Source organism: Octopus bimaculoides, chromosome 4 (genome assembly GCF_001194135.2).
Source record: "Octopus bimaculoides isolate UCB-OBI-ISO-001 chromosome 4, ASM119413v2, whole genome shotgun sequence".
Classification (NCBI taxonomy): domain Eukaryota; kingdom Metazoa; phylum Mollusca; class Cephalopoda; order Octopoda; family Octopodidae; genus Octopus; species Octopus bimaculoides.
In genome coordinates, this window is record NC_068984.1 from 87,321,521 (window position 1) to 87,329,139 (window position 7,619).

Genomic DNA, 7,619 nt, shown 5'->3' on the forward strand with positions numbered 1-7,619 from the left:
GTGTGTACATAAATGTGTGTGTGTGTGTGTATATATATATATATATATATATGTATAAACACGCACACACACATGGACACACATATATATAAATACATATATGCCTATTGCTTTGGCATCTATATTTTGGTCAGCAATTTTTACTTTAAGATCATTTATTTTATCTTTCCTTTTTATATACCTTTTATTTCTAAGCTGATGGTTCACTTTGTTCCATATCACTATATTGTAATAAAAGTGTTAAAAATATAATTCTGTGTCTGTTTTTAAGTCTTACTTCAAAGTGCTATTATGGAATTAAATGAGTGAGTATAGAAAAAGAATAATGAAATGCATCCACATAAATTTTCAAAGTTAATTTAATATAATTTAATATTCAGCTCTCAAAAGTTTTGAAGGTGTTTGAGAAAGAAACATATCAGTTTACAAGATATGTAAAATATATTTGGAAAATGGCTGTTGAATTGTTATGAGTTACTGAGGGAGCTCAATGTGGTTGCTCAATCAGCTAGAAGTATAGCCATATGTCCCTCATGTGATATCATACTGTCTTGAAATAAAAGAGACTACACTAAATCAATGTAAAAAGTAAATAAATATTCATGAATGTTGTACTGAAGTCTTTCGGATGCAAAAACTTGACACACGATACATCATACTTTTCAGGTAAGTGTTGTCCTTACTTCTAAGAGTTCCAGTTGAAAAGTGTACCAAACAAGGAGATACCATATCTCCATAGCTCTTCACTGAATGTCTTGAAAGGTCATCAGGGACTTTGATTGAAAAATTGACATCAGCATCAACAGTGAGCCACTAATGCACCTCCATTGTGCAGATTACATTGTGCTTATCACAGAAACTGCAAATCATCAGCAGAATATGCTGACAGAGCTGGACATCCAGAGTTCAACAGTAGACCTCAAAATAAAGAGAATGAAAACAAAATACATGGGGTCTGAAAATGTAACACAAGGACAAATAGTGATAGGAAGAGATAAATTTGAAGAGGTGAAAGAATATGCCTACATGGGCCGAGTAAATTATATGCGAAGGTACATATGTACACACTTATGTCTGTCTGTTAGTATGTATGTGTGTGCATGCATGTGTGTGTGCATGTGTACATACAAACATATGTACTTACATTCAAATAGCATACACGCATGTACATACATGTATATTTAGGTCATGGACGACAGGTGTATTGAGTGAAAGTCACACAAACAACTATAATTTCTTTACTTTTTTCTTTGCCATTCAAGCATCACCTGAATAGTTATGGATGATTAAGCCCATACAGTTATGGCTTTTAATACTAAACTTGAAAGCCTGTTCTTATTTTAATACAATATCTGTTCCTTTGAAAATGTTTGGCCTAGTGACTAAGGTGCTAGAGTTGCAACCGAAAGGTCATGGGTTCAATTCCAGGAGCAAGGCACTTGATTTCACATTGTCTCAGTCTATTTAGGCAAGAATGAGTGCCAGCTGACAGCTAGTTCAGTTCTCTCTCTCTCTCTCTCTCTCTCTCTCTCTCTCTCTCTCTCTCTCTAGTTACTTACTTGATGTTCCACTGGGTCAAATGAAAGAGGGCTGAGAGAGTGCTTATGTCTACTCATGACAACATAAGCACCTAAAGCAAAGAGTGAAAGCATAGTAAAAGCCACTAGGTTACATTCAATTGCAAGTAACAGCTAAGTATATAACTTCCTAGTCTCAGTGCCAAGATTGTTATCTGAGAAATGTAATAAAGTAGATTACAATTTTTACAAATTTCATTCTTTCTTCAAGGGAATCAATCATTTACTCATTTTGTATCTAAAATTTAGGAAGCAATTTTGAATCTTGATGTTGGTCCCAATAATGAAGCTTTCTGTTACATATAAGGGGTACATATAAATAGCTTTGTTGTCTATAATACCAAAGGTTTGTTAAAAGCATTGAGACGTAAAAAGACTTTGACAGTCAACAGTTTTTTTTACAAAGGGGTGAAAAAAGAAAAAAAAAACTCTTTTTAGTTCATCTCAAAAAGCTATGAAATTAATATTAGCAAAGATCTAATATAATGAGCATAACTGGCTTATTTGAAAGGATTTTGAAATTTCTTATATGGTTTGCAGACAGGTAATATGAAAGGAAATAATATGAAAAAGCAGTGGCTTTCTTATCTATAAGAGATTGAGAGAGAGTAAGACAGGTATATATTTGGGATGAGGTGTTAGAGAAATGTTTGGAGTCAGTGAGATGAATTCAAATAGAATATTATCTATGCATCTATGCAGTTGAGTGAGGCCTTCAGGCAGAAGCAAAGTCGTTTAAATAGTATGCTTAAAAACTTTTATTTATTTATTTATTCATTCAGTGTTACTAGAAACTGGGAAAAAGAGACTTGTTAGTCTTCAGTTTACAGTGGTAACAAAAGGATATAAAGTAATGCTAGATAATATTCAGATTAGACTGATAATAAAGGAGTCAATAATTTGAAGACATTCTCAGTGAGAATTTTCCAAAATTAGTGCAAATATGTATTCTTGAGTCAAAGTGCATTTTTTCACACTTAAAATCTTAAAAAGTTGAGTGCATGAAGAAGGATTTTGTAAATAGAACACATGAAAATCCAGTCGTTTAACCACAGCACATATCTCTCAGGGCCAACTGACAAAATAGTTAAAGCATTGACTAGAATGCTTAACTGTGTTTCTTCTCATTCTGCATTCATCATCCTTAACATCCATTTTCCATGCTGGCATGGGTTGGACAGTTTAACCAGAGCTGGCAAGCCAGTGTTAGGAAGCTCAATGCTCCTCCTAACACCAACTGCCTTACAGAGTGTGCTGGGTGTTTTTACATGGCACTGGTGCAGGTGCTTTTTATGTGGCTATCTAACACATGCATTTTGTGATGCCAGCATGTGTGCAATTTATGTGGTGCCAGCACAGGTGCTTTTTATGTGGCCTGGCAAGGATACATTTTGTGTGGCACCAACATGGGTGCTTTCTATGTGGTACTGGCATGGGTGCTTTCTTTGTGGCACCAGCACAGGTGCTCTTTACATAGCTCAGCATGGGTGCTTTTTACACAAACATCAACTTTGTCATTTTATCTTTTTTGTGGGTCATTACATAAAGCATCAGCCCATACTAGTGTAATAGTTAGGGTGTTGCTAGCCATGTGTGTTCTCAATTCAAATCCTGTTTTATACCACTGAACAAAAAACTTTTGTCAAAAATTTAAACCAAGAGAGAGTATCAGTAATTGAAAAGAAAGTTGCAGTGAGGTGATGATAATTGCATACATAGTTATTCATAGTCTACACTGCATTGGTGTTCTAGCTCATACTGTTCTATTATCAACCTTGTATTATAGTGTAAATGAAGGTGAACTGCTCTGTTTTATTTTTAAATCTTTTCTATAAGTAATTTTACTCTTTTTTACTGTGGCAGGTTGGAAAAAAGGGTAACTGAATGCTGATGAGTCTTTGGTAAAAAAAATTAGAGCAGTCACTTCAATTCACTTTCCAATTTGCCAAAAGGCCTGTAGAGTTTAACTATAGGGGTTCTAATTTCACAAGAGGATAGAATATGCATGTACAAATGGCTATGATTGGAACAACTTCTAAAAGCACACCTGTATCTAAACAACAACATATCAGGTTTCAGTATGTGTTTAAAATGTATGTAAACAAACTAGGATACGCACAATAAAATTTACATTAATTCTGTTAAATTATAAAACTAATTTTTCTAACATTACTAAACAGAAGAGGGTACGTTGTGCATTTACATCATGTGATTCCTGATAGAAACAACATGAATACACAAATCCATATGATTTTTTAATACAGGAGGGTGTTATGAAATATTAAGAGATGGGAGATGAAAAGCTTCAATCAACTGATATTGTCAAAACAATTAGTAGACAAAACTCCATTTAAGATATTTAAAAAATCTAAAACACAAAAAAATAAAGAAACATGGAAGATAATTCCAGGAAGATCGATTGATTGAGGTTTTTAGACAATACAATGAGGATTATAATGGATCTGGTCTTTAAAGCCATGAGGTGAAAACAATGGTCATTCTTCAGTCTTATAAGATCTTCTCAGTGAAGAATACTCTGGTCAGTTGACAAGACTAATAATGAAATGTACATAGAAATAGAGGAAATACAGTGATGCTGATCTGCATGACCTAGGTCATTCAGTTTTCCAAATCTTATTGGAATTACCTCCCTTGCTTATTTTCAAATTTTAAATACCTCCAGGAGTTTTTATCTACTAATTGCTTGGATAATCCCATTGATCGAAATTTTTCAACTCATAATATATGTGTGTGTGTGTGTCTTGCAGAGATAGATAGATAGATAGATAGATAGATAGAGAGAGAGAGAGAGAGAGAGACCTTGCCATATTTGGTTACAAATTGTTTAGATAATTTCAATAATCAGAGTTTATCCATTCACTATATTACATACATGAGACCCTACAGTATATGTATTCAGCTGGCAGAATGCTTCCCTGAAATATTTGGTATCTGCCAATATTGTTGACGGGGTACCCCAACAAGTCTGATAACTGAAATTAATAAAAAAATAAAACATTCAGTCACATCTGCTTTCAGAAATCTACCATGCTCTGAATGTCTTGCTTACCTGGGCATGATGAACACATTAAAGCTCTGACATCTGGCAACTGACTTGGTAGACACCCACAATATTGTGTTATTGTTGGCACTCTGTTGAGGGTTCCAGTTGATCCGATCAACAGAACAGCCTGCTCGTGAAATTAACATGCAAGTGGCTGAGCACTCCACAGACACGTATACCCTTAATGTAGTTCTCGGGGATATTCAGCATGACACAGTGTGACAAAGCTGACCCTTTTGAATTACAGGCACAACAGAAACAGGAAGTGAGAGTGAGAGAAAGTTGTGGTGGAAGAGTACAGCAGGGTTCGCCACCATCCCCTGCTGGAGCCTCGTGGAGCTTTAGGTGTTTTCGCTCAATAAACACTCACAACGTCCGATCTGGGAATCGAAACCATGATCCTATGACCGCGAGTCCGCTGCTCTAACCACTGGGCCATTGTGCCTCCACAACCCACAATATTATCAACCATCTTTCCAGCAACCTTGGGCACCGTTTTGAATTTCATATGGCTAACACTTATGGAGATGCTTACAAATTCAAAAAACAATACAGTTCCCATGACTTTCAGAAACATTTTTTCATGCTCAGAATTCTGAAGTATGGAATAAACTACCTGCATCAGTTATTAGCTGGTGAGACACTACAGCCTCCAAAACTTCTATGCTTCTTGAAATTCATCAATAGTACACCTGATACTCCCCACTCACATTTCTTTTTTTTTTTAATTTCTTTTTAGACTTTTCACTGTTCTATGTACTGTTCATGTAGTTTTGGTTACTTTTTCTGATAAGTTTGTAGTGCACCTGAGCACTGTATTCAATAAGTTCATGCTCCAAAGTAAAGTTATAACTGTTGAAAGATGTCATGGTTTTCTCTTGTACTGTCTATTGTGTTGATATTACCTACATCAATTGTTAGTTTTTTGTGGAGGAGATTTGACCATTATGAAATGACAATTGTGCCATTACCTACAAATCTGAATCTATTGCTATTATCTTCTCTGCGTGTATTAATTTTTTAATTACACCAACTAAATACTTTTGGAGCAACAAAATTTAAAATATACAGTAATCCGAATGCATAAACCATTCCTAAAGTAATAACACCCAATATAAAAAGCGGGAAAAAAAGCAACTAAAAAAATGGTGACAATTATATTAAAAGAAAAAGTTTATTTTGTGTTCTTTTGATTTATTTCAAAAGCAATTGTTATTAACATAAAAATTATCTATCGTTTGTAGATCTTAATGGTTTTGATTATGCTCATTATGGAGGCAGACTTTGAGTCCTCATTTGGTTTAATGACACCTACTGGCATATGGATGCCTTTAGCAGAGTTCCCTCAGTAGCAAGCATTCAAACTAGATGTCTAATCTCAAGATAACTTTCTCTATTCCTTCCAGCTGTCTCAAAGGTTATAAGAAATGTGATGGACACTATCTTTCTTTTTCAGTCTAGATTTCTCCCTCTCTCTCACACACACATTGAGCATCTGAATTTTTGTTTTGGTCATAAATAAGTTTGAAGGATGAAAGAGCAGGACTGGCTTTGCACAAACCATGCTCACTATAATAATAAACCTCTGCTACCTTCTTGGGAACATTTATTGACTATTTAAAAAGAGGCTCAGGGAATAAAGAAAATTCAGAGAAAGGGAACCTAAGGCAGATATGTACTTAACCACTATCTGGTAACCTTGGGGCTCTATGAAGTCATGAATGTATTGACTTGTCTTTCATCTAATGTCCATTTTCCATGCTGGCATAGGTTGGACAGTTTGACCAGAGCTGCCCTAGGTTCCAGTCTGATTTGGCCTAGTTTCTATGGCTGGGTACCCTTCCAAACACCAACCACTTTACAGTGTGTGCTGAGTACTTTTAACATAGGACTGGCACATGCGCCTTCGTGTGGCGCCAGCATGAGTGCTTTTACATAGCACCGGCATGAGTGCTTTTCACAAGGCACCAGCACAGGACACTTGCAGGGCAATCCTCTTCACCAGCAGATGTGGCTTTAACACTTCTGTTATGGAGGAAGGGTCTTCTTTCCTTTGTGGCATATCTATGAATGGAAAAGTGGTGAGTGTACATGGAATTAGGTACTCGCTTCTGGAAACAGCCTAGGCACAGCAGTGGTAGTGAAATTACTGTTTTGGCAATACCATTCACTATCAATGAAAAATATCAAACACTATTTTTGTTACAGTTACATGTAAATAAATGAGAGAAATCTAATTCTGTGAACATTGACAGAATTCGTGCAGTTGAAGATGTCAATTCTATTCCTTCAAGTTGATCCAGTTCTTCACCAAATTAAATGTGGTTGATATTCATTGAAAGGGACCACTGCTTCAGTACATTTTAGGATACTATGATAGAAAATAGGCTGAGTTAAAAAAAAAAATGGGAGAGTTTAACAGATAAATGCAATTTTTAACCTGCATAATTTCTAATTTCTGTTTCATCTTTGTTTCAATCATTATACTGCAGCCATGTTGGGGCACAACCTTGAAGAATTTTAGCTGAACAAATTAATCCCAGTATTTATTTTAAAGCCTGATACTTATTCTATTGGGTTCTTTTGCTGAACTGCTAAGTTATAGGGATGTAAACATACTAACACTGGTTGTCAACCAGTGGTGGGGGACAAACGCATGTATATATGTGTGTGTATATATATATATATAAAATATAAAGGAAGAGAGGAGGTATAAGATGAATATTTTATTTCACTAGTTGATGATTGTTTTCCAGCTTTATCTTAGTGTATAATAAAATATTTTACATGTTTGTATTAATATAAATTATATAAAACAGTGCATTAAACTTATGTATGTATGTATGTATGTATATATATATATATATATATATATATATATAAAGGGCATTAACTGTGTATTAATACCTCACGCTATCGAGGGACTAAATAAGTAAAAAAACTCCCAAAAATAAGTAACATTTACCGAAAGCGAGGGA

The 7,619-nt window shown here is 34.9% G+C and overlaps 1 protein-coding gene across 1 annotated transcript in view; it reads right to left on the bottom strand.

The window, feature by feature from the left end:
* The window catches only part of LOC106870222 (EEF1A lysine methyltransferase 1), a 318,548-nt gene that overhangs the window by 292,238 nt on the left and 18,691 nt on the right, over window positions 1–7,619 (bottom strand). The window lies entirely within an intron of this gene.